The following is a 27,553-nucleotide window of genomic DNA, read 5'->3' as shown; positions in this document are numbered from 1 at the left end:
GAATCACACTGACAAAAACAATATTAGCTTCAACCTGGGAAAACAAGAGACCCCAAGAAGTGAGTTGTGAGGATGTGTAGTGAAGGGCCCCCCACACACACACACACAGACACAGACAGAAGAGTGCAAACCTTTATCACCTTCATCATCGGGTCTGTTGAGAGCAGGTCAGGCCTCTCAGCAAGTCATAAGTGCTTGGATTTGGGAAGGACACTGGCTCAGGGTGTGTGTTGTGGGTCAGTGGTGGGGAAGAGGTCCTGCTCCAGGAGGGGCTTGTGTGGAGTCAGTGTCCCACCTGCATCAAAGGAGGAAATTCAATGGTTCCTGTGGGATTTCTCACGAGTGGGGCAGGAGGAGAAGAGGGAGGACTGGTGATCACAGAATTTAGCAGGTACCACTCAAAGATATTGTGTGATGACAAATTCAACTAAACTATTATGAAAACTGGAGAGAACAAAAGTGGAGGAGGACCTTCCACCTGCAAGGAATAACTCATGGAATCTTCAGGTGCGGATATCAGCTCATTGTATGTGACCTCTGCCATCCCCATGTTGGAACCTAACGCTCTTGTGATGGGAGGAGGAGGTGTAGCCTTAGAGGAGCACTTAGTTCAGGAGGTGCAGCCCTTGATGTGATCAGGTTCCTTATACATCAGAACTGGGAAATCTCCCTGACCCAGGCCCCATGCGAAATGACAGGAAAGGACAGGCTAGGACGTGGGTGCTTCCAGGCACCACATATGCCTGCATCTGGACCTTAGACTTCCCAGACTCCAGAACTGTGATAATGAGTGTCTGTAGTTTAATCCACCCAGTCTGGGAGTGTAGTGACACCACCCAGACATATTAAAACAGGGTCGCATCTCTTTTTTGTCCTTTACAACCTGGTCCCACTGAAACAGTGAGGTTATGACAAAATAGCAGGAAACCCATACCCAGACTCACTGTCCTCAGCCGCCTTCCATGCTCCTGTGCTTAGTAGCTCTGCATCATGTTGGTGCCACACATTCCACCTACAATCCTTGGGTTCTTTAGACGCATTAGTGTCCTGGGATTCCTGCCTCTTTACCACCTGAGGAGCTTTAACCCAAGCACATCCCCATGGAAGCAGATATCTAAAAGGTCAGATTTTCCTGTCTGCTGCTCATAACACTATACAGAATATTCTGGATCAGCCTCCCTCCCTGGTTTAATCACCACAGCTATATCTCCCCATGACAACATCCACACCTCCTATGTTCAAAAGGAGGTTGATTTTCCATCTGCAGACTTGCAGTTTTTGTTCGCTCAGAACTCTGACTGATTTCATGGGTGATCAGAATGATTCGATAACTACCTATCATGTTCCAGGAACGAGACAAGCTCAGGGACCCTGATCCAGCATCTTAACTCCTCCCTCCCAATGCTGTTATAGCAAAGACCATGTGGGGAATTCCTTCTGCTTTATATGCTGAAGATAAAATGGGGATTCTGGAATTTTATGTCAAAATCGCCAGGTTTATTTCCCTCCGAACTCTTATCTCAGTCCTGTGGATTCATTTTGTGTTTGTGTGTATGTTGTACAATAATTGTATTCTTTTGCAGTAAGTAATGGTGACATATGTGGGTCATGCACATAATCTCACTAATGAGTGACATAGAGAGGAAAGGACCTCTCAACATGTGACACAGGCTTTGGGCAGGAGGTCGGGCATCCTTCGCAAGGACAAGAATGTGGGAATATTGTTATCACGCTCTATGTCTTCATGCCATTGAGGTAGATGCACTTTGGATGGTGTGGGCAGCCAGCAGTCCCCCAGATGCACATGATCCTTTCAGGAACAGAAGTTGCTGGATCTGTAGGCAGAGCAGAAGTCCTGTCTCATTTTGCAGGGTCAAGGGGACTGACCCAAGAAACTCAAATTTGAGGTGGATCAGAGCAGCAAACTGGAATTGAATTCCTTAACCTTGATTTATTCTCTAAGTCTCTATCTTCCTCTGTGTGTACAAAAGCTAGTTCTAGCTCATGCTCCAGAATAACAGCTTTATGACAAAGAGGTCACATACTGTACTGGTTCTGGGTCTTCAGAGAGTGTCTGTGGTGTGTGCTGCATGCACTGTGTTGTCCTGTTTTGGCTGCTATTTCTTTCAGGCAAGGCATCTACACAGGCCCTTTTTGCCTGCAGTGGGCAGTGTGTGGTTCCTGGCCAGCATGTGGTGTGTTTTAACTGGATGTACTCTGTCCTGCTTGTTAAATAAGCCCTGATACCACCTCCACTAGAACTGAGGCCCTGCAGAATTCTCTGGTCAGGATATGTGGATGGGCTAGCGTGCAGCCGGTCTGGGAAACCATATGGTGCAACATCAAATAGGTAATAGTAGACCTACCCTATGATCCAGCAACTGCACTACTGGGCATTTACTCTAAGAATACAAAAGTCCTGGGCTGCCCAGGTGTCTCAGCCATTGAGCGCATGCCTTCAGCTCAGGTCATGTTCCCAATCTGGGGATTGGGTCTCATACTGGGCTCCTGGGAGGAGCGTGCTTCTCCCTCTATGTCACTGTCTCTTTGCATCTCCCATGAATAAATAAATAAAATCAGTGAAAGTAAAATAATCCTGAGACATCGGGGTGGCTTAGTGGTTGAGCATCTGCCTTTGGCTCAGGGCATAATCCCAGAATCCAGGGATCGAGTCTCACATCAGGCTTCCTGCATTTAGCCTGCTTCTCCCTCTGCCAACGTCTCTGACTCTCTTTGTGTGTGTCTCCCATGAATAAATAAATAAAATCTTTTTTTAAAAATGAAAGAATATTCAAAGGAAAACAGGACCATTGACATACTCACTATTATAAAAACGAATATAGAAGCACTGAGGTGGATACTTGACGGGATGAGCACTGGGTGTTATGCTATATGTTGGCAAATTGAACTCCGATAAAAGAATATACAAAAAAAAGTACTAATTCAGAGGGATGTGCATTTATGTTACAGCAGCATTATGTACATTAGCCAAACTATGGAAACAATCCATACATGAATGAAATCTAATCCATTTGTATCTACGGGGATTGAGGTAGCAAGTATGTTAAGTGAAGTAAGTCAGAGTAAGAAGAACACTGCAGGATTTCAGTCATATGTTGAATTTAAGAAAGAAAAAAAATGAGCAAAGGAGGAAAAAAAAAACATTGATACATACAGCAAGTAATAGCTCCTTCATTACAGATTACAAGTTGGTGGTTACAACCTGGGAGATAATTGGGGTATGGTTGACCTGTCAGATGGGGATTAAGGAGTGGATTATTGTGCAGGACACATTGTGAGAACCCACAGCCTGGGAGTGTCAGAAACCCTGTTGAGAGGAGAACTGTGGTGGAGGGCTGAGGAGGTGACAGGGACAAGGATTCTCCTGACCTCATCACACCAATGTGTCAGGGGTTTAGGACAGAGATAATGCTGTCATGTGCACACATTCTCTCTATTATGGTTTGAAGCAACAGCTACACTGAAGGAATGGTAAAGGTTTAACACTTTGCATCAAGAAAAAAAAACATTTATTAACTTTTTGTGGTGGGGGATATTTGCAATCTCTATATGGTTAGAAGGAGAGAATGCTCCTTGAGGCATCATCTAAGAAGACTTGGGAAGTGTCAGGCTGCAGAGTCTGGGACTATAGATCTGTCTTATCAAGCATGGGATATCTCCCCCCCCCCCCGCCTTTTTGTTTTTTTTTTTTTTTTTTTGAAATGTGACAATGTTCTTGGGGTAAAGAAAGGATGTGAGCTCCATGGATAAATTTATCTGTCCCAGTCTCCATGTGAGCACCACAACCATCCCTTTCTCATAGGATACTCATGAATTCATGGTCACAAGTCCTGGGCTGACAGGTGTGCCAGGTTCAGGCTCAGTCTAGGTCACCACATCATTTTTGCTGCCCCCCTTCAGTGCTGTGTTCCTGCAGAGGTTCCTTTTCACACCACCCAGCTAGTGTGTGGTCCTGCCCCTGGGACAGTGATGGTGGTCACCACAAACCTGGGCATTATTGTGTGACCTGGAATGTGACACTGAATACCCAACCTATATTCTTTCCATGACCACACAAAGGGCTCGTGTCTACAGACTTTTATTTCCCTACCATCTGGAGGTCTACCTGAAGTCAGCTCCATCAACTAAGGTCCATGCTTGCAGGGCAACACCCTTGCAGATTCCTGGGTGTTCAGACCCTTCCTCCCTGTTTCCAGAGCAGCTGTACTTGCATTTTCATGTTATGATTCTTCTACCACCTTCACAGAGGAAAGATCATTGAGAACCAGTAGTCACATTACTTCCTTTTTGGGAACTCACCTCCCTCTATTACCTCTAATAAGAGCACTGACATTACTTGAGGAGCCACCAAGATGCTCCATAAAGAGTATTATTTTATTTTCTGTCACTTATGTGCACTTCACACACACTGTTACATGTTTCAGGAGTACATCACAGTGACAGGACGGAATATATGGTGGGCTATGCTCTTGCCCAGGGGTTCCACCATCAGGAAATTATATTAATCTTAGGATGTCTAAATTAATGAGACTCAGAAATGTCCCTTTTACCATGTAATAGAACATTCACAGTTTCCATTCATGATCAGGACACCACAGTCCACCCTGGGAATCCAAGCTCCACATCCAGCCCACGTGCTAATACATTTATCACATCCCTACAGCCCTCGAACCTTCAGCCTAGAAATGCAAAATCTCCAGTCCAAATCTGTCTAAATATCCTCCACCCAAATTCCCACATCTCATCATCACAAACACATGTGGGCAGGGCTCAGTGTATGATCACCCTGGGAATGTCTCCTCTAAACCTGAGGATGCATGATTCTAAAAATAATTCTGATTCCAAAATGCCTGGTGGACCTCACAAGGAGCACCAGCTGTAGACCCTCCCAGTGCAGGGATCACATGGAGAGGATATAGGAGTTGGACATATATTTCTAAGAACAACTTGGAAACAATTAGGTTCTGAGGCCTGGAATTCTCTCTAGTTCCGGAATCTACACTGGGTCTGTCGCTCTTCCCTTGGGGACCTCTATCCCTTTCAGGATCTGTGTCAGTGTGAGTACATGTGTTTTTACCAGCATGCTCTCTGGTCTGAAAATTAAGGGAGACCCATGGCCATGTTACAAGTTATCCTCTCTCTCTCCCTGTCAGCCCCACCTGGGTGTGATCCTACCTCTACAACTTCTTAAACACTTTGCAGGGCTCTGCTGCATGAGCAGGGATTCATTGCATATGAATAAAATCAACTCAAAGCCACACTACAACACTGGAAATAACAATATTTTATTGACGATATAATCCCCAATTTTCACAAATCCTGGTGCTTAGTTTGGCCACCATGCAGTGTCTATCATGGTACTGATCTCGAAATGTCAATTATTTGCATCTATTTTTACATAGTGTTGAGGACGATCTCCATGGAGGAATTATCCAGAACCTGACATGAAATGGGACCATATCCAGTTCAGGGGGAGTTGATGATAGAGGTGATCATGCTGCCAGCCAGTGCTTCACATGGTTCACCCCACACCAGCTGCCCAGCATCCCTATGCAGTTTTGGGCTCATGGAGAGGGAAGGGCATCAAGTGTGGTATCCTGTGTCTCAAGCCCAACTGTGCACATCAGTATATTCATGGACTATCGCTAAGAGAAATTACACACTGTGCACATATCTCAAGAACATGTCCTTGCTTCCACAGTCTGTGAAAATGATTTGTCCATTGACCCCATCTTATTGAACAATGTCATCCCTCTCTCTCTTAATCACAGTGATGCTAGCACAAGGTCCTGAGGATACATTCCTAATCTCTGCAGGCTGACACCACCACCTCTGCAGGCAGGAGGAATGCCCCCAGTCTATACCTCTATACCAAATCCCCTAGTAGAGAAGACCCAGGGTGAGGGTTCCTGGATCAAGTTGAGGAGATTATGTGTCCTGGTGGCTCCAGTCCTGAAGAATGGAGTGTCCCTTTGGGACCTAGGACATGAGGTAACAGATCTAAGTGCTCACGGTTCCTCCCCTACAGACTCAGTCTTCATGTGGCAGGGCCCTGTGTCTGACCCACACGTGAATCAGGACATTTATGAGAATGGAAATATCCCCAAAATCTCCCTTTGGTTGAAAATCCATGCACTGGGTTTAGGGCAGTGACTCTTGCATCCCCGCCTGGGCATCCTGTGCTCCTCACCCCTGTTGCTGACTACCGTTTCCTCTGAGTGCTCATGTTGTAAGCTTTCTCAGGGAAGGCAAGTCCTCTCCCTATCCTGTGGTGTCCCTCTCCACAGGAGATATGTCCCTGGCGCCCCTGCAAGAGTCTGTTTCTGGTCTGGGGAAACCCAGGCAGACCCTTACACTCACATGCTCCTTCTCTGGGTTCTCACTGCGCATGTCAGTGTGGGTGTCACATGGGTCCTTTACCCACCAGGGGAAGGCACTGGAGTCAATGCCACGTCTGGTGGGAGAGCGCTAAGTATCACAGCCTGTCTCTGAACAGCAGCAAAATGTTTAGAAAGTCCAACACCTGGAAAGATAAAGGATTATGTTTCACAGCAGAAGCACATCTATTCAACCTGATGAACAACCAGCCTGATGAGATACAGTAGAGCATCTGTCATTAAATCACAAGTCCACGTTTGAGCATGAGAACAGAATTGCTACAGTTTATGAAAACAACACCATGAAAATCAATTGCAAGAGTCTATATTCATATCACATAAAAATACTGAGTTACTAGAGACCAATTAGGGAACAGGTCAACATTGAGGAGACCAGGAAAAAAAACAAGACTTTTAAATATATTGTCAATGGATAAACTATTCATAGGCAATCATTAATCATTAAATTGGAATGTTATAGATAAAATTTTAATATGCATAACACCAAATATTAAGAATACACTTTGTGAAAATCAACTACATTTTTCTACCCAAGTATTTATCAAGGTAATGAAATACAAAATATGGACCAAGGAAAAACTTGCACAAATTTCATAACCAACAAAGTACTTTCACCTGAATATCATAAGAACCCTCAAACTCAATAGAAAAAAAAAAACAATGACATCCATCTATACAACAGGCAGAGCCTTGTGTAGACATGTTATACAGGAGGGTACAGACACATGAATTAAGCACAGGAGAGGACACTTTCCACCAGCAGGACTACGTTAGGACACCTCCACTGATTCCAGCCGTCTCCTGCTACTGCTTCTTCCCACAAACTGAGGTCTAGACCTTCCTCGCACTCAGCTGGAAATGAGGGAATGTGTCCGGGAACAGATGTGGAGCTCTGTGTAGTGTGTGGTGTGCACCGTGATGGTTGCCATAGTACCTACACCACGTGGTCCCTTCCATCCAGAGTTTCCCATAGCCTATTCTCCACATCCTCACCAGTACATGGTCCTTCTCATTTTCTTTCCTGTGGTTCTTTCATCACCAGGGAAACAACTGTGAGAAGATACCTCAGTGGTTTGGGGTTGGATTCATAGGATGATTAGTTTGTTGGACCTTGATTTATATATGTTTGTTGCCTTGTATGTATTTATTTATCTTCTTTATCCACTCTTCTGTCCATAAATATTCTGGCTTTTTCCACAGTTTGACCTTTGGAACATTGCTAATATAAACATGGGGGTGCAGTTGCCCCTTTGGATATATATATATATAATCACTATATATATATATACAAAATCATGCAATTAATGGGTCACAGAGTGTTCACAACCAAAAAAGGAACTAGACATAATACACCCTGCAACATATCTCATCAATATTTATATAATAAGATATCAGAGCTGTAATCCAGGACAAGATTTAGGTTTTCTAGCTGGGTTTGAAAAAGCACACAAAATTCTAGACACTCCTTAGGGTGGAAATGCAAAATAATCAGACCAAAATTTAAAATGCTCTAAGTTAGATGCAGGCTGAATCGGAAGCTCTAACAACAAGGGTAAATATAACAGAAGAGAGTAAGGAACATAGAAGACAAGGTGATGATGACAAGGAAGAAAAGAGAGTAAATGGACCATGTGAGAATTTTAAAAATCAGTGAGACCATAAAATGAATCAAAATTAGAATGATTGGGATTCCTGAGGAGAATAAAGAGAGAGGGAGAAAGAAGGTATATTTGCACAAATATAGAAGAAAATCAATTTAGGGATCCCTGGGTGGCTCAGCGGTTTAGCGCCTGTGTTTGGCCCAGGGCATGATCCTGAAGTCACAGAATCAAGTCCCACTTCGGGCTCCCTACATGGAGCCTGCTTCTACCTCTGCCTGTTTCTCTGCCTGTCTCTCTCTGTGTGTGTCTCTCATGAATAAATAAATAAAATCTTTTTTAAAAAAGAAGAAAATCATTTTAGACACAAAGAAAGATCCAAATGCAATTGAGCGTGTAAAGAACCACTTATTATGTCAATGGGCATCAAAAGAAACTTTGAGTAGCAACACTTATATCAGAAGAACTAGACTATGAACCAAACTGTAATAAGAGTTGAAGTGAAAAAAAAGAAACAAAGAGAGAGAAAAAAAATAAAGGATGAAGAAGCATACTATATCACTAAATGTTCAATCCAAAGCAGATATAACTATTCTATATATGTGTGTGCCTAAAGGTGATGTAGGCCAGGATATAATCCATGTAACAATAAAATTAAAGACACAGATTGATAATAACACAATAATAGTGGGAACTGACATCCCATGGACATCAGGGAAGCAGAATCCAAGCATAATCTCAACAAGGAAACAAGGGCTTAGAACAACACACTGAACCAAATGGACTTCAAAGATACATACATAGTATTTCCTCGTAAAATAGGAGAATTCACATTCTTCTCCAGGGCACATGGAAAATTCTTAAAATTCTTCAGATTTGATCACATAGGTAGTCACACATCCAGTCTCAAGTGGTACAGAAAAGCTAAATTCATTCCATTGATATTTTCAGACCATAATGTGATCAAACTAGAAGTGAACCACAGTAAAAACTACAGAAGGTACATAAATACATGGGGGTAAAAAAAAGTCCTACTGAAGAAATAATGGGTTGACCAGGAAGTTAAAACATTAAATCATACATGGCAGCAATCAAAATGAAAGCATGACACTATCAAAACTTTGGACACAGCAAAAAGGGGCCCTCAGAGAGAAGCATAGAATAATACAGGCCTTCTTAAGAAACAAGAGAGTCTCATGTATGCAAGTTAAACTTGGAGAAAGAACAGCAAAGAAAGCATAAATCTAGTGGGAAAGAGAAATAATCAAGATTGGAGCAGAAATCAAGGATATAGAAGTAAAAAAAAGACAGTAGATCAACTCACCTTGGGGCTGATTCTTTGAAAGAATTCATAAGATTGTAAAACTACAGGCAGACTTGTCAAAAAGACAAGAAAAAGGACCCAAATTAATAAAATCATTAAGGAATAAGGAGAGATCACAACCAACAGACAATAAATACAAACAAGTATAAGAGAATATTCTGAGCAATTATATGCCAACGCATTAGGCAATCTAGAAGGAATAGTTGCATTCCTATAAACATAAAAACCACCAAAACTAAAACAGGAAGGAAAGTAAAAGCTACAAGGAGCTATAACCAGGCAAATCAAAACAGTCATAATGAAAGGTGTCTCAACAAACAAGAGTCCAGGCGCCTGGTGGGGAATTCAATAAACATTTAAAGAAAAATTAATACCTAGTCCTTTGAAAATGTTCCCAAAATAGGAATGGAAGTAAAACTTCCAAACTCATTCTCGATGTCAGCATTACCTTGACCCCCCAAACCAAGCAATTACCGCACCAACAAGGAGAATTACACAATATCCCTGACCAATGTGGGTGTAGAAATTCTCACCAACTTTCTAGCCAATATAATCCAATTGTATACTGAAAGGATTATTCACTATGACCAAATGAGATTTCTTCTTGACCTGCAAGGGTAGTTCAACACCTATAAACCTATCAACATGGCAAACCACAGTAATGAAAGAAAGGAAAATAATTATTTGATCTCCTCAACTGATGCAAAAATAGTAGTTGACAAAAGAGATCATTCTTTTTTAATGAACAGCTTCTTCTGTGTTAAGATAGAGGGAACCTACTCAACATCACGAAAGCATCTTCAAAAAGCCCAGAGTCAATATCATCCTCAACGGGAAAAATTGAGAGCATTTTCTGTGAGGTCGGGAACACGACAGACATGTTCACTCATCACTCTTCAATATAGTATTAGAAGTCCTCGTCTCAGGAATCAGACAATGAAAAGAAGTAAACTGTATCCAAATCAGCAAAGAAAAAGTCAAAATTCCACGCTTCACAGATGACATGATACTTTATGTAGAAACCCCAAAAGATTCCAACAAAAACCTGCTAGAACGCAGGAATACAGTAAGTCAAAGCAAATAAAATCAATACATGGAAGTCAGTGGCATTCCTATTCACTAAAAACGAAAAAGAAGAAAGAGAAATCAAGGAATGAATTCCACTTATAATTTCACCAAAAAGCACCAGGCAAGAAGGAATAAATCTAACCAGGGAGAAAAAGTATGTGTAATCTGAAAACTGAGAAAGAAATTGAAGAAAACACAAAGAAATGGAAAAATATTCTATCATCATGGATTAGAAGAACAAATATTGACAAAATATCTGTGCTACCCAAATCTACAGTCAATGCAAACCCTGTCAAAGTACTACCACCATTTTTCTCAGAACTGGAATAAACAATCGTGTAATGTATGAAACCAGCAAAGACCCTGAATAGGCAAAGGGATGTTGAGAAGAAAAACAATCAGGAGACATCACAATGCCTGACATCAAGCTGTATTACAAAACTGTGATCTTCAAGACAGTGTGGTACTGGCACAGAAACAGACTCATGGATCAAAGGATAAGAAGAGAGAATCCAGAAATGGACCACCAACTCCATGTACCCCAGACGATTTTGGTGTTAACTCTATTCCTCTTTCAGATCCTATGGGGTCCCTCCTGTGACTACAGGATGCTGGATTGGAAGGCGTTCCATAGCAGCCAAGTTCTGTTTCTGGGCTGGGCACAGGAGATGTGGGTCTCAAATAATTTCTGATCAGTGTCTTCTTGCTCTCCTCCAGCAGGAACACTGGTGGGGGCTTTATGTGATAGGTTCCCATCCTACAGGGGAGGGATGCATGAGCATGGGATCGGTTTAATGATGTCGTCTTGGACAACTTCACACTATAATACCGTCAGTATATGAGATGTCAAGGTACCTATTACATATTCAGGCTGAACCTCATGATCCTTTGTTTGTCACTTTTGTGCCAGGGTCTGGGGCTTCCTTTCCATTAAATATTTAACCCAGGGAGACTCTCTGGACACAGGATTCTATGTTGACCTATTCAGTGTTTACCTACAAATATACTTGTAATGGGAAGAGAAATACACTAAACTACACATATGAAACATTCACATGCATTGCTTATTCCTGTCCCTAAATACAAAAACATTATCAATATCCTGATGCTCATCAACTTATGCTTCACAGGAGACAAACTGACTTGGTGTGCATCACAGGATCACCCAGATCAACCAGCAAGCATGCTACAAGTAGCAAAAAGTGCATGCAGGACACGAGGCTACAGAGGCATTAACAATTCCAGAAACAGAGGAAAGTCCTCTGGTGGGGTCAGTATCTTGGACCATGATCACAGCATCAATGTCAGTGATCTTTGTATTGGATATACACATTTATAAGGATGTCGTGTCTTTTCTCATCTCTTATTTAGGTGTTCATATTGAAACCAGTTTTCTGATATGAGAATTTGCTACTGCAGAATTCTTGGATGACCACTAGCAAGAAAAAAGGTTATCCACTAACTCAATTTCAATCTAGAGGTGTTGGATTGAAAATGATCCTCTTAACAGCAGAGAAAGATGATATCATGCACTAAGGTCAAGAACATGACACGAATGTCCACTCTCAAAAAAGTTCTTCAATATAGCACTGGAAGTCCTTGACTCAGCAATCAGGCGAGAAGAAATAAAAGTTTGGAAATCAAGAAAAAAATAAGTCAAAATTTCACTCTCCACATATGACAAGGTACTCCACATAGAAAACACAAAGGATTCCAGGAAAACATTTTATATCTGAGTCAGCAATTCAGCAAAGTAGCAGGATATACATTCAATGCCCAGAAGTCAGGTACATTTTACACTAACAATGATAGAGTACAAAGAGAAACCCAGGATTCCATGGCATTTATAATTGCAACAACACAACAAAAATAATTAACAGTGAATCAAATCAAAGAGGTAAAGGATGTGTACATTGAGAATTCAAGAACACTTAGGTTGGAAATTGAGGAAGACACAAAGGAATGAAAAACATTCCATGCTCAAGAATTAGAAAAGTGGAGGGGTAGGGGGGCAGGGGGTGGGGGTGACTGGGTGACAGGCACTGAGGGGGGTACTTGATGGGATGAGCACTGGGTGTTCTTCTATATGTTGTCAAATTGAACACCAATAAAACATCAATTTATTATATATTCTTAAATGTCTATGCCACCCAAGGAAATCTACATAGTTAATGTAATCTCTATCAAAATACCATCATTTTTCAGAGACGTAGAAAAAAAATCTTAAAATTCGAATTGAAGCTGAAAAGACCATAAATACCAATGGGATGGTGCAAAAGAAAATCAAAGCAGGCGGCATCACAATGCCTGATGTCAAGCTGTATTACAAAACTGTGATAATCCAAACCGTGTGGCACTGGTGCAAAACAGACATATAGATCAATAGAACAGAGTAGAGAACCCAGATATGGGCCGTCAAATGTATGGTCAATAAACTTCGACAGAATAGGAAAGAATATCCCCTGGGAAAATTAAACAGTCTCAAAGATAATTGGCATGGGGAAAATTGAACAGCTCCTGCAGAAGAATTAAACTGGACCATTGTCTTATACCAGACAAAAAGATAAAGTCAAATGGTTAAAAGATATAAATGTCAGACAACAATCCATCAAAATCATTGTGAGGAGAAGAAAGAAAAGACTGTCTTTCTTCCAGTGGAAAATCTTTCCTACTTTATCGAATGTTAGTTGACCATAAAGTTGAGGGTCCACTTCTGGATTCTCTATTCTGTTCCATTGATCTATGTGTCTGTTTTTGTGCCAGGACCACACTGTCTTGATGACCACAGCTTTGTAGTACAACCTGAAATCTGGCATTGTGATGCCCCCAGTTATGATTTTCTTTTTTAAAATTCCCCTGGCTATTTGGGGTCTTTTCTGATTCCACACAAATCTTAAAATAATTCGTTCTGACTCTCTGAAGAAAATCCATGGTATTTTGATAGGGATTGCATTAAACATGTAAATTTCCCTGGGTAACATTGACATTTTCACAATATTAATTCTGCCAATCCATGAACATGGAATATTTTGCAAGATACATCCACGAAGGCAAAAGAAACAAAAGCAAAAATGAACTATTGGGACTTCATCAAGATAAGAAGCTTTTGCACAGCAAAGGTTACAGTCAACAAAACTAAAAGGCAACCTACAGAATGGGAGAAGATATTTGCAAATGACATACAAGATAAAGAGCTAGTTTCTGAGATCTATAAAGGACTTATTAAACTCAGCAGCAAAGAGACAAACAATCCAATCATGAAATGGGCAAAAGACATGACCAGAAATATCACAGAGGAAGACATAGATATGGCCAACAAGAAAATGCTCTGCATCACTTGCCATCAGGGAAATACAAATCAAAACCACAATGAGATATCACCTCACACCAGTCAGAATGGGGAAAATTAACAAGGCAGGAAACCGCAAATGTTGGAGAGGATGCAGAGAAAAGGGAACCCTCTTACACTGTTGGTGGGAATGTGAAATGGTGCAGCCACTCTGGAAAACTGTGTGGAGGTTCCTCAAAGAGGTAAAAATAGACCTGCCCTATGACCCAGCAATTGCACTGTTGGGGATTTACCCCAAAGATTCAGATGCAATGAAACATCGGGACACCTGCACCCCGATGTTTCTAGCAGCAATGTCCACAATAGCCAAACTGTGGAAGGAGCCTCGGTATCCATCGAAAGATGAATGGATAAAGAAGATGTGGTTTATGTATACAATGGAATATTCCTCAGCCATTAGAAATGACAAATACCCACCATTTGCTTCAACGTGGATGGAACTGGAGGGTATTATGCTGAGTGAAATAAGTCAATCAGAGAAGGACAAACAGTACATGTTCTCATTCATTTGGGGAATATAAATAATAGTGAAAGGGAATAGAGGGGAAGGGAGAAGAAATGGGTAGGAAATATCAGAAAGGGAGACAGAACATGGAAGACTCCTAACTCTGAGAAAAGAACTAGGGGTAGTGGAAGGGGAGGATGGTGGGGGGTGGGGGTAACTGGGGGGTGGACACTGAGGGGGGCACTTGATGGGATGAGCACTGGGTGTTATTCTGTATGTTGGCAAATTGAACACCAATAAAAAATAAATTTATTAAAAAAAGAAAGAAAGATGAATTGATATACATACAAAGGGTTTATATATACAAAAGGATATTTCTCAGTCATCAGAAAGGATGAATAGCTACCATTTCCACCAACATGTATGAAACTAAATGGTCTTATGCCAAGTGAAATGAGCCAGTCGGGGAAGGACAATCATCATGGTTTCACTCTTACGTGGAATATAAGACATAGTGAAAGGGATCATAGGGAACAAGGAAAACTGAGTGGGGATAATTTGGAGAGGAAGGCAAACCATGAGAGACTCCTATCTCAGGGACTCATACAAAAGGTTGCAGAAGGGGAGGTGGGTGGTGGGACATGGTGCCTAGGTGCTGGGCACTAAGGAAGGCATGTGATGAGATGAGCATTTGGTGTTACTATATGTTGGCAAATTGAACTTAAATAAGATATTGAATAAATAATTGAAAAATAAATTATTAAAGAGAGGGATTATGAGCAATAACATGCCAACAAATTCAGCAATCTGGAAGAAACTGATGTCTTCCTATAAATGTAGAAACAACCCAATCTGAAACAGGAATGAATTTAAAAGCTGTACAGAATCAAAACCAGTAAATGAAAATCAAACATATTTAAAAGTCTTCTAACAATCAAAAGTCCAGGGACACATGGCTGCCCATGGGAATGTAACAAGCATTGGAATAGAATTAATACATATCCTGAAAATATTCCAAAAAATAGAAATTAAAGGAAACTTCCAAACTCATATTCTGCAGGCAGCATTACCTTGACTTCAAAAGCAGACAACTATCAAACTTAAAAGGAGAATTATATATTAATATCCTTGATGTATATGGATGCAAAATTCTCACCAAGATCCTAACCAACAGGATCCAACAGTACATTAAAAGGATAATTCACCATGACCAAATGGAATTAATTTATGGTTGTAACAGTGGTTCAGCAACTGCAAATCAAATGATGGGATTTGGGATCCCTGGGTGGCGCAGCGGTTTGGCGCCTGCCTTTGGCCCAGGGCGCGATCCTGGAGACCCGGGATCGAATCCCACGTCAGGCTCCCGGCGCATGGAGCCTGCTTCTCCCTCTGCCTGTGTCTCTGCCTCTCTCTTTCTCTCTGTATGACTATCATAAATAAATAAAATTAAAAAAAAAGACATTTAAAAAAAAAATGATGGGATTTGAGTCATTAATAAAAGAATGGATAAGGACCATTTTATCCTCTCAACTGAAGCCCAAAAAGCTTTGTCAAAAGAGATTATACTTTCTTGATAAAAAAATAAAACTCTTGCTGTGTAGAGATAGGGAGACATACTCAACATCATAAAAGCCATCTACACAGACACATGGAGAATGTCATCCTAAACAGGGAAAAGTTGAGAGCTTTTCCCCTAAGATCAGGAACAGGAGAGGGATGTCCACCATCACCACTGTTCTTTACCATCGTGCTAGAATCCCTAGCCTCAACAATCAGACAACAAAGAGAAGTAACAGTCATCCAAATCAGCAAAGAAACAATCAAATGTTCACTCTTCACACACAAGATACTTTAAGTTCAAATCCCAAAAATTCCTTTGAAAAAATTGCTAGAACTGATACTAGAATTCAGCAAAATTGGAGTATGTAAAATCAATACAAGGAAGTCAGTGGATTTTCTATACAGTGCAAATGAAACAGAAAAAAGAAAATCAAGGACAGGATGCAATTTATAAGTGCACCAGAAAGCATCAGGTAATGAAAAATCCTAACCAAAGAACGATGGACTTATAGTCTAAACATTCCATAAAACTTATGAAAGACAGTAAGGAATACACAAGTAGATAGAAAATATTTATTCTTATATATTAGAAGAATAAGTATTGATAAAATATCTATGCTATCAAGAGCCAGTTACACACTCAAAGCCATCTGTATAAAAATATCACCAGCATTTTTCACAGAGTGGGAGCAAATAATCTGAAAATTTTTAAGGACCCACAAAGACCTCAAATGGCGAGAGCAATCCTGAAAAGGTAAAGCAAAGCTAGAGATATCCTGATTCTGCTTGTCAAGATAAATTACAACATTGTGATCATCAGGACAGTATGGCACTGGCACAAATACAGATATATAGATAAATAGAAAAGTTTGAGAACCTAGAAATGGACCCTGAACTCTGTGGTCAAAAAGTCTTGACAAAGAAGGAAATAATATCCAATGGAAAAAAAAGAAAGTGTCTTCAACAAATGGCATTGGGAATACAGGAGACCCACATGCAGAAGAATGAAAGGGGACACTTTTCTGACATCATTCACAACAATGGACTCAAAGTTGATGAAGGATCTAAATGTGAGTCAGGAAACCATCAGAATCCTCAGGTGAACACAAGCAGCACCTTTTCTACCTCGGCTGCAACCATTTCCAGACGTGTCTCCAGAGGCAAGGGAAAGAAAAGGAAAATGAACTATGGGGACTTCATCAAGGAAAGAGCATTTTCACAGCAAAGGAATCACTCAAAGTAATTAAAAGACAACCTACAGAATGGGAGAAGATATTTGGAAATGTCTTATCAGATTAAAGGCTCAAATTCAAATCTACAATGAGAATTGGGCAGAAGTTGTGAACAGACTTCCTGTCCTGTCCAGAGATCCTGCATCACACCATATATTAGGGAACTCCGCATGCAAAACGATATTCATTTGCTCTCCTAGATATGCTATATATCAAACAAAATATTAGAACAAAGAATCTGACAGAAAAGAGGGAAAACATTCATGCCGAAGATTACCATACAAATTAAGCACTAATAAAAGATATTAAAATCAGTCAACAAGAAGTTAAATGATATGTTTGCATGTACACAGTCAAAGAGGAAAATCAATGCAAAAACACAAGTAATTAATGAGCTCACGGAAAATTCAGGATATAAAATCAACATAGACAAAAAAGCTAATTTCTACACACTAACAAATTTTCTGTATAAAATTTACAAAACAATTCCCTTTAAACTGGTATCAAAAATAAATATTTATGATTAAATTTTATTAAGGAGAAAAATGCTCTTAAAAAGTGACCTATATTAATAAAAACATTTATTTTATTTTTTTAAGATTTTATTTACTCATGAGACATACAGAGCAGGAGAGAGAGGCAGAGACACAGGCAGAGGGAGAAGCAGGCTCCATGCAGAGAGCCCGACGTGGGACTCGATCCCGGATCTCCAGGATCACGCCCTGAGCTGCAGGCAGCGCTAAACCCCTGCGCCACCCAGGCTGCCCAATAAAAACTTTTTAAAAGGCACAGAAAGGCAAAGATAAATACGCTGATGAATTAGAACATCATAAATCCACTGTGCCACCAAAAGAAAGTCATCTAGGGTTAGGAAGTAATGCTTGTATATAACTTGTAAAGAATTGAATTCTAAGTCTGGAGCTGACTATATAGTCAAAGGACATGCAAATAAGGCTCTCTCTCCACTGATTAAACCAGCCCAGCCCTGACCCTGCAGCTGGGAGAGCAGCCCCAGTCCCAGGATCCCCGGTGACACCATTCAGGGTTCACAACACAACACAGACAAACCACCATGGAGTCTGTGCTTGGCTTGGTTTTCCTTCTCACTATTTTAAAAGGTAATTCATGGAGAACAGAGACCTTGAGTATGTGAGTGGAGGTGAGTGAGAGAAACAGGGGATGTGGGACAATTTCCTGACCAGGATGTCTTGTGTCTGCAGGTGTCCAGGGTGAGGTGCAGCTGGTGGAGTCTGGGGGAGACCTGGTGAAGCCTGGGGGGTCCCTGAGACTCTCCTGTGTGGCCTCTGGATTCACCTTCAGTAGCTATGGCATGAACTGGATCCGCCAGGCTCCTGGGAAGGGGCTGCAGTGGGTCGCATACCTTAACAATGGTGGAAGTAGCACATGGTACGCAGACGCTGTGAAGGGCCGATTCACCATCTCCAGAGACAACGCCAAGAACACGCTGTATCTGCAGATGAACAGCCTGAGAGCAGATGACACGGCCGTGTATTACTGTGCAGACACAGTGAGGGGACCACAGTGTGAGCCCAGACACAAACCTCCCTGCAGAAGGGGATTAAGACCATTAGGGGGTGCACACTCCTCACCACTTCTGTCTTGAAAGCCCAGGAGCAGGTGTAGATGGAGGTTCTGGGCAGGTTTCCTGTCAGGGTCTGGGCTTCCTCTCCAAGGAGCAGTTTCCCCAGGGGGTCTCTCTGAACACTTGATTATGTGTTTAACTATTCAGCCTCTTTCTTAGAGACTTAGGCACTCAACTATAGCACTTACATCTACTTGTACTTAACTTTTCCTGACCCAAAATATTAATCAATTACAAATAACTCCATTCAAGTCATCTGAACATTTTCATGAGTCCTAGTGGCACTCACTGTGGATCACAAGTCCCCAAGCTAACATCTTGTCTTCCACATCATGGTATAGAGGAATCTCTGATCAACACAAGGGAATAGAGACATTCTACAAAAATGTTAATAACGGCCTCGGTGTGAGAGAAATTATCAGCATGACATGATAGGGAGGTGGACTCAGAGGTCACACATACACACACAATCACAAGAGTATAATCTTTTACCACCTTCACCTTCATGCCTGATGAGAGCCAGGCAGGCATCTCATCACATAAATGCTTGGATGGTGACAGGGAAGAACACTGGCTCAGGGTGTGTGTTGTGGGTCAGTGGTAGGGACGGGTTCCTGCTCCACAAGGGGCTTGTGTGGAGTCAGTGTCCCAACTGCTTCAAAAGAGGGAAGTAGGGAAGCCTGGGTAGATCAGCGTTTTAGCTCCGCCTTCGGCCCAGGGTGTGATCCTGGAGACATGGGATCCAGTCCCTCATTGGGCTCCCTGCATGGAGCCTGCTCCTCCTTTTCTCTGTGTCTCTGCCTCTGTCTCTATGTGTGTCTCTCATGAATAAATAAATAAAATCTTTAAAAGAAGAGGGAACTCCTGGGTTACTGTTTGCTTTCTTATTCTTTTGGTGGAGCAGAAGAATGAGGAAGAAATATCAGGGAGCTAGCAGGCAATAAAGATTGGACCTGGTGTGAGGAATAAGTTCACTAAAGGAGCATCAAACTGAGAGGACAAAGGAGAGACATGGTCATTCTCAGTAGACAAATGTCTTAATCACAGGGAAAGGAGTAGAATAATATATGGAAGCACAAATCATAAAATGATAATACAAATAGGCCAAGATCCTACCCAGGTCTCAGATGGAAGCTGTCCTCTCCCCAAGGTCACCAGCTGGTTCTGAAGATCATGTGTACACGGTGTGCTCAGAGACCAGAAGCTCCTACTGGATCCATGAGGTTCTCAGGGTGAGCCGCTGGATTGGAGGACCTTCCATCTGCAGGGAATAAATCATGGATCCTTCAGGTGCTGATGTCAGCTCACTGTGCGTGACATCTGCCATCCCCATGTTGGAACCTAAGGCCCATGAGTTGGGGGAAGGAGGTGGCTTCAGGAGGTGCAGCCCCATGATTGGATCAGGACCCTTATACACCAGGACTGGGAAAGCTCCCTGTGCCATGGCCCCATGTGAGGTGATGGGAAAAGGACAGGCTAGGATGTGATTGCTCTCCAGACACCACATCGACCTGCACCTGGACCTCAGAAGTCCCAGAGTCCAGAACTTTGAGAATGAGTGTCTGTGGTTTATTCCGCCCTTCCCATGTACGATGTTCCAGCAGGGGGCGCATGCTAATCTCAATTTTTTTCTTTGTTTAAATTGAATTTACCAACATTTACTATACAATCAGTGCTCATCACATCATGTGCCCACCTTAACTCCCATTACCCAGTAACCCCATCCCCACCCCCTCCCTTCCAGCGACCCTCAGTTTTTTTCCCAGAGTTAAGTGTCTCTCATGATTTGTCTTCCTCTATAGTATTGCCCCACTAAGTTTCACTCCTTCCCTTATGGTCTCTTTCAATATTTCCTATATTCCACACATGAGTAAGACCATACCATTGCCTTTCTGTGATTGATTTATTACTCTCAATATAATAACTCCAGTTCCATCCATGTTGAAAGAAATGTTATTTCATGTTATTCATCATGTCTGATGGCGGTGTAATATCCCACTCTATATATAAGCCACAACTTTTTGTATATTTTTTATTGGAGTTAGATTTGCCAAAGTATATTATGACACCCAGTGCTCAACCCCTCAAGTGTGCCCCTCAGTGCCCATCATCCAGTCACCCCAATCCCCCGCCTACCTCACCTTCCACTAACCCTTGTTAATTTTCCAGAGTTAGGAGTCTCATGTTCTGTCTCCCTCACTGATATTTCCCATTCATTTTCTCTACTTTCCCCTTTATTACTTTTCACTATTTTTTATTTTCCCTGTATGAATGAAACTGTATAATGATTGTCCTTCTCTGATTTACTTACTTCACTTGTCATAAACCCTCCAGTTCCATCCACATTGAAGGAATGGTGGGTATTCGTCATTTCTAATGGCTAAGTAATATTCCATTGTATGCATAAACCACATCATCTTTATCCATTCATCTTTTGATGGACACCGAGGCTCCTTCCACAGTTTATCTATTGTGGACATTGCTGCTAGAAACATTGGGGTGCAGGAGTCCCACTGTTTCACCAAACTCATCTGTCCCACCAACTTACCTATATAAGTTTGAAATCATCCTGAAAATCTACAAATTCTACCTGAGATTTAAAGAGAGAATAGCTGAAATGCTACAGAGAGAAGAGTTTGAGCTTCTAAAAGTAGGAAGGCAGAAAAAATAAAAATTAAAAAACAGGGAAGCCTGGGTGCCTCAGCAATTTAGTGCTGCCTTCAGCCTAGAGTATGATCCTGGAGACCCGGGATCAAGTCCCATGTCGGGCTCCCTGAATAGAACCTGCTTCTCCTTCTTCCTGTGTCTCTGCCTCCCTCTCTCTGTGTGTGTGTGTGTGTCTCTCATGAATGAATAAATAAAATTTAAAAAAATAAAAATAAAAAAGAATCAGTGGGGGTGGGCCTCCTGTGAGGAAGTAGGCTAAAGCCAGGTGGAGAAAGCCTCCAGGAAATCCCAGTTCTGGAGAAGCAGAAGCCTCAAAAATCCACACTGGAGTCTTCCCAGACAAAAAGGCACTAGCAGGGAGCTTGGACAGAACCACAGGAGGGGCCGTGGAGCACCCAGGATCCGGGGGTCACTAACAGAGGAAGTGTGCTCCAGGGGACAGTGAGCCACAAACTGTGGACCAATCTCTGTAAAGACCTGGAGTGCGAGCCTAGTGGCACCTTGGGAGCAGCTGAGGCAGTGGCTCCAGAAGGATTGGGCTGTGCCCTGCTGCCTTTGGGAGCCACGCCCTGGGAGTGCAACTCCAGCAGCACAGATCCCAGACCCAAGGGCACCAGGTGGACAAAGCCCAGGATCCTTCCAACCCCTGGGATGGGGGAAGGCGGGGAGGGCACAGGACAGCGAGACTCTCCTGCCACCAGATGCCCCAAACAGTGCAGATAGTGGCCCTGATGCTGGAGCATCCAAGCCAGTGTGGACTGGGACATTGGAGTACTTACTGCGAGAGCTGACTCCAGGGCTGGAAGGCTTGCTGTCACCACTGTTGTTGTTCCTCCTAGTGTCATCTTGTACCTGGGACTGAGCAGGGGCCTCACAGGATAAACAGCTCCCACTGAGCCCTGCACCTGGCAGGGTGTGGGGCAGCTCCCCCACATGCACACACCTGAGAATCAGCCCAGCAGGCCTCTCCCACAGAAGACCAGCTGGAAAGACAGGGTAAGAGCAAGTTCTTGGCTGAGCAGCACTGGAAATCTCCAGGGGTAGTCAAGGGATTTACAGTGTATAGAATCAGAGGACTCCCCTTGTTTTTTTGTTTTTGTTTTTGTTTTGTTTTGCCTTGTTTTTTCTTTTTTTCTTCCTTTTTCCAGTAAAACACGTTTTTAGACACACTGCACTGAGAAAAATTACTAGAAGAAAGGACTCACCACAAAAGAAAGAATCAGAAACAGTCCTCTTTCCCACAGAGTTACAGAATTTGGGTAACAATTTGATGTCAAAAACAAATTCAGAGGAACAATTATAAATATACTGATGACTCTGAGAAAAAGCATAAAAGAATCGAGATTTCAGGGGATCCCTGGGTGGCGCAGTGGTTTGGCGCCTGCCTTTGGCCCAGGGCGCGATCCTGGAAACCCGGGATTGAATCCCACATCAGGCTCCCGGTGCATGGAGTCTGCTTCTCCCTCTGCCTATCTCTCTCTGCCTCTCTCTCTCTCTGTGACTATCATAAAATTAAAATAAAATAAAATAAAATAAAATATTAAAAAAAAGAATCGAGATTTCATGACTGCATAATTTACATCTAATCAGGTCGAAATTAAAAATCAATTAAATGAGATGCAATCCAAACTGGAGGTTCTAACGATGAGGGTTACTGAGTTAGAAGAACGAGTGAGTGACACAGAAGACAAGTTGATGGCAAGGAAGGAAGCTGAGGAAAAAAGAGAAAAACAATGAAAACACCATCAGGAAAGGTTAAGGGAAATAAATGACAGAGAAAAAAATCTACATATAATAGGGGTTCCAGAGGGAGCCAAGAGGGACAGAGGACCAGAACGCATATTTGAACAAATCATACATGAGAACCTCCCTAACTTGGAGAGGAAAACAAGCATTCAGATCCAGGAGATAGAGAGATGCCCCATAAAAATAAAAAAAAAATCAATACCTCGAAATCTAACAGTGAAACTTAGAAATTCCAAAGATAAAGAGAAGATCCTTAAAGAAGCAGGAGACAAGAGATCCCTAAATTATATTGGGAGAAATATTAGATTAACAGCAGACCTCTACATGAAGACCTGGCAGGCCAGAAAGGGCTAGCAGGATATATTCAGGGTCCTAAATGAGAAGAACCTTCAGCCAACAATACTTTATCCAACAAAGCTCTCATTCAGAATAGAAGGAGAAATAAGGAGCTTCCAAGATAGGCAGAAACTGAAAGAATATGTGACCACCAAACGAGCTCTGCAAGGAATATCACAGGGGACTCTGTAAAAGAAAGAGGAAGTCCAAGGAAACAATCCACAAAAGCAGGGACTGAATAGGTATCATGATGACTATAAATTCATATCTTTCAATAGTAACTCTGAACGTGAATGGGCTAAATGATCCCATCAAAAAACACAGGGTTTCACACCAGATAGCAAAGCAAGACCCCTCTATTTGCTGTCTACAAGAGACTCATTTGAGACCTAAGAATGCCTACAGCCTGAAAATTAAGGGTTGGAGAACTTTTTACCATTCAAATGGTCCTCAAAAGAAAGCAGGGGTAGCCATTCTTATATTGGATAAATTAAAGTTTATCCCAAAGACTGTAGTCTGAGATGAAGAGGGACACTATATCATATTTAAAGGATCTATCCAACAAGAGGACCTAAGAATCATGAATATTTATGCCCCAAATGTGGGAGCTGCCAAGTATATCAATTAATTAATAACTAAAGTAAGACATACTTAGATAATAATACACTTATACTTGGAAAATTGAACACAACACTTTCTGCAAATGACAGATATTCTAAACACAACATCTTCAAAGAAACAAGAGCTTTAAATGATACACTGGACCAGATGTATTTAAGTTATTTACAGAATTTTACATCCAAACGCAACTGAATACACATTCTTCTCAAGTGCACATGGAACATTCTCCAGAATAGCCCACACACTGTGTCACAAATCAGGTCTCGCCCAATACCAAAAGATGGGGATTGTCCACTGCCTATTTTCAGACCATAATGATTAGAAACTTAAACTCAATCACAAGAAGAAGTTTGGAAGAAATTCAAACATGTGGAGGTTAAAGACCATCCTGCTAAAAGATGAAAGGGTCAACCAGGAAATTCAAGAAGGATTGAAAAGATACATGGAAAAAATGAGAATGAGGATACAACCATCGAAATGTTTAGGATACAGAAAAAGCAGTCCTGAGAGGGAAATACATCCCAATAAAGCATCCCTCAAAAACCTGGGAAAAATGGGAATATACAAGGCACTCTTGGACTGAAAGGAACAGGAGAAAGAATAGCAAACAATACCTACACCAAGCAGAAGAGAATTAATAAGAAGTGGAGCAGATCTCAATGAATTAGGGACCATAGAAACTGGAATAAATCAACAAAACCAGGAGTTTGTTCTTTGAAAGAATTAATAAGATAAACCATTAGCAAGCCTTATTAAAAACAAAGAGAAGAGACACATATTAACAAATCTTGAATCAAAAAGGAGAGATCACAATCAATACAAAGGAAAGAGAAACAATTTTAAAAACATATTAGGAGCAGATATATGCACAATAATTTAGGCAATAGAGAAGACATGAATGCATTTCTGAAAAACCACAAACTACCAAAGCTGGAACAGGAAGAAAAAAAAAACATGAATAAGTCTATAACCAGGGAGAAATTAAAGGAGTCATCAAAAACCTCCCAAGATACAAAAGTCAAGAAAATGGCTTCCAGGTGAAATGTATCAAAAGATTACAGAAGAAACCATACCTATTCTACTAAAGCTGTTTGGAAAAATAGGAAGAGATGGAGTACTTCCAAACTCGTTCTATAAGGCCAGCATCAGCTTAAGTCCAAAACCAGACAAAGACCACCAAAAAGGAGAATTATAGACCAATATCCCTGATGGACATGGATGCAAAAATTCTCAACAAGATACTAGCCAATAGGATACAACAATACATTAAGAAGATTATTCACCATGACCAAGTAGGATTTATCCCGAGGATGCAAGACTGGTTCAACACTCATAAAACAATCAACGTGATTCATCATATCAGCAAGAGAAAAAACAAGAACCATACTATCCTCTCAATAGATGCAGAGAAACCATTTGACAAAACACAGCATCCATTCCTGATCAAAACTCTTCAGAGTGTAGGGATAGAGAGAATATTCCTCAACATCTTAAAAGCCATCTATGAAAAGCCCACAGCAAATATCATTCTCAATGGGGAAGCACTGGGAGCCTTTCCCCTAAGATCAGGAACAAGACAAGGATGTCCACTCTCACCACTGCTATTCAACATAGTACTGGAAGTCCTCGCCTCAGCAATCAGACAACAAAAAGAAATAAAATTGGCAAATTGGCAAAGAAGTCAAACTCTCCCTCTTCGCTGATGACATGGTACTCTACGTAGAAAACCCAAAAGACTCCACCCCAAGATTGCTAGAACTCATACAGCAATTTGGTAGGATACAAAATCGATGCCCAGAAATCTGAGGCATTTCCATACACTAACAATGAGGCTGAAGAAAGAGAAATTAAGGAGTCAATCCCATTTACAATTGCACCAAAAAGCATAATATAACTAGGAATAAATCTAACCAAAGAGGTAAAGGATCTTTACCATAAAAACTATAGAACACTTCTGAAAGAAATTGAGGAAGACAAACAGAGATAGAAAAATATGACATGCTCATGGATTGGAAGAATTAATATTGTGAAAATGTCAATGTTACCCAGGGCAATTTACACGTTTAATGCAATCCCCATCAAAATACCATGGACTTTCTTCAGAGAGTTAGAACAAATTATTTTAAGATTTGTGTAGAATAAGAAAAGACCTTGAATAGCCAGGGGAATTTTTAAAAAGAAAAACATATCTGGGGGCATCACAATGCCAGATTTCAGGTTGTACTACAAAGCTGTGGTCGTCAAGACAGTGTGGTACTGGCACAAAAACAGACACATAGATCAATGGAACAGAATAGAGAATCCAGAAGTTGACCTTCAACTCTATGGTCAACTAATATTCGACAAAGGAGGAAAGACTATCCACTGGAAAAAAAACAGTCTTTTCAATAAATGGTGCTGGAAAAATTGGACATCCACATGCAGAAGAATGAAACTAGACCACTCTCTTGCACCATACACACAGATAAACTAAAAATGGATGAAAGATCTAAATGTGAGACAAGATTCCATCAAAATACTAGAGGAGAAAACAAGCAACACCTTTTTGAACTTGGCCACAATAACTTCTTGCAAGATTCATCTACGAAGGCAAGAAAAACAAAGGCAAAAATGAACAATTGGGACTTCATCTAGATAAGAAGATTTGCACTGCAAAAGAAATGGTCAAAACCTCAAAGGCAACCTACAGAATGGGAGAAGATATTTGCAAATGATGTATCAGATAAAGGGCTAGTTTCCAAGATCTATAAAGAACTTCTTAAACTCAACAGCAAAGAAACAAACAATCCAATCATGAAATGGGCAAAAGACTTGAACAGAAATCTCACAGAGGAAGACATAGCCATGGCCAAGAAGCACATGAGAAAAGGCTCTGCATCAGTTGCCATCAGGGAAATACAAATCAAAACCACAATGAGATCCCACCTCACACCAGTGAGAATGAGGAAAATTAACAAGGCAGGAAACCACAAATGTTGGAGAGGATGTGGAGAAAGGGGAACCGTCCTGCACTGTTGGTGGGAATGTGAACTGGTGCAGCCACTCTGGAAAACTGTGTGGAGGTTCCTCAATGAGTTAAATATAGATCTACCCTATGATCCAGCAATTGCACTGCTGGGGATTAACCCCAAAGATACAGATGCAGTGAAATGCTGGGACACCTGTACCCCGTGTTTCTAGCAGCAATGTCCACAATAGCCAAACTGTGCAAGTGTCGGTGTCCATCGACAGATGAATGCGTAGAGAAGATGTGGTCTATGTGTACAATGGAATATTACTCAGCCATTAGAAAAGACAAATACCCTCCATTTGCTTCTACATGGATGGACTTGGACGGCATTATGCAGAGTGAAATAAGTCAATTGGAGAAGGACAAACATTATATGGTCTCATTCAGTTGGAGAATATAAAAATTATTGAAATGGAATAAATGGTAAAAGTCTGAAAATGAGTGGGAAATATCAGAGAGGTGGACAGAGCATGAGAGATTCCTATCTCTAAGAAACGAACTAGGTGTAGTGGAAAGTGAGGTGGGCGGGGTGTTGGGGTAATTGGGTTATGTGCACTGAGAGGAGCACTTGACGG

At 41.4% G+C, this 27,553-nt stretch overlaps 3 gene segments (V, D, J or C); all 3 read left to right on the top strand.

Moving 5' to 3' along the window:
* LOC112930265 (immunoglobulin alpha-2 heavy chain-like) overlaps window positions 1-27,553 on the top strand; it is a 1,136,867-nt gene that overhangs the window by 653,417 nt on the left and 455,897 nt on the right.
* Window positions 1-27,553, top strand: part of LOC112930321 (immunoglobulin gamma-1 heavy chain-like) — a 931,325-nt gene that overhangs the window by 589,400 nt on the left and 314,372 nt on the right.
* The window catches only part of LOC112930269 (Ig mu chain C region-like), a 551,713-nt gene that overhangs the window by 265,260 nt on the left and 258,900 nt on the right, over window positions 1-27,553 (top strand).

This window comes from Vulpes vulpes, chromosome 6, assembly GCF_048418805.1.
Source record: "Vulpes vulpes isolate BD-2025 chromosome 6, VulVul3, whole genome shotgun sequence".
NCBI classification, from domain to species: Eukaryota; Metazoa; Chordata; class Mammalia; order Carnivora; family Canidae; genus Vulpes; species Vulpes vulpes.
This window is presented reverse-complemented; position numbering and strand designations above follow the sequence as displayed.